The sequence below is a fragment of the Apaloderma vittatum genome, unplaced genomic scaffold (assembly GCF_000703405.1).
Source record: "Apaloderma vittatum isolate BGI_N311 unplaced genomic scaffold, ASM70340v1 scaffold29860, whole genome shotgun sequence".
In the NCBI taxonomy this organism is placed as follows: domain Eukaryota; kingdom Metazoa; phylum Chordata; class Aves; order Trogoniformes; family Trogonidae; genus Apaloderma; species Apaloderma vittatum.
The window spans coordinates 1654-1880 of NW_009695494.1; the positions used below are offsets into that span (position 1 = coordinate 1654).

At 62.6% G+C, this 227-nt stretch overlaps 1 protein-coding gene across 1 annotated transcript in view; it reads left to right on the forward strand.

Annotated features, from left to right (window-relative positions):
- Positions 1-227, forward strand: part of FA2H (fatty acid 2-hydroxylase) — a gene marked incomplete at its 5' end in the record, with an annotated part of 1687 nt that overhangs the window by 1206 nt on the left and 254 nt on the right. The window lies entirely within an intron of this gene.

Consider the following 227-nt stretch of genomic DNA (forward strand, 5'->3'; position numbering starts at 1 on the left):
AATGTGTTGGCTGACATGGCGTGAGGCTCTGGGCTTCCCCGGGTCCGCCCCACGCTTTGCCCAGCCCTGGCGCTTGCTCAACCTGCCCTTTGCCCAGTTTCCTAGGAGAAAACGCCCCGACCAGATAAGCTGTCATCCGCGGGGCTCCTAACACTCCCTCTCCTCTTCCTCCTCACCTTGCCTTCCTCCCTCCCCAAAACAGCCTCTCCAGAGGGACTGCCTGCCCC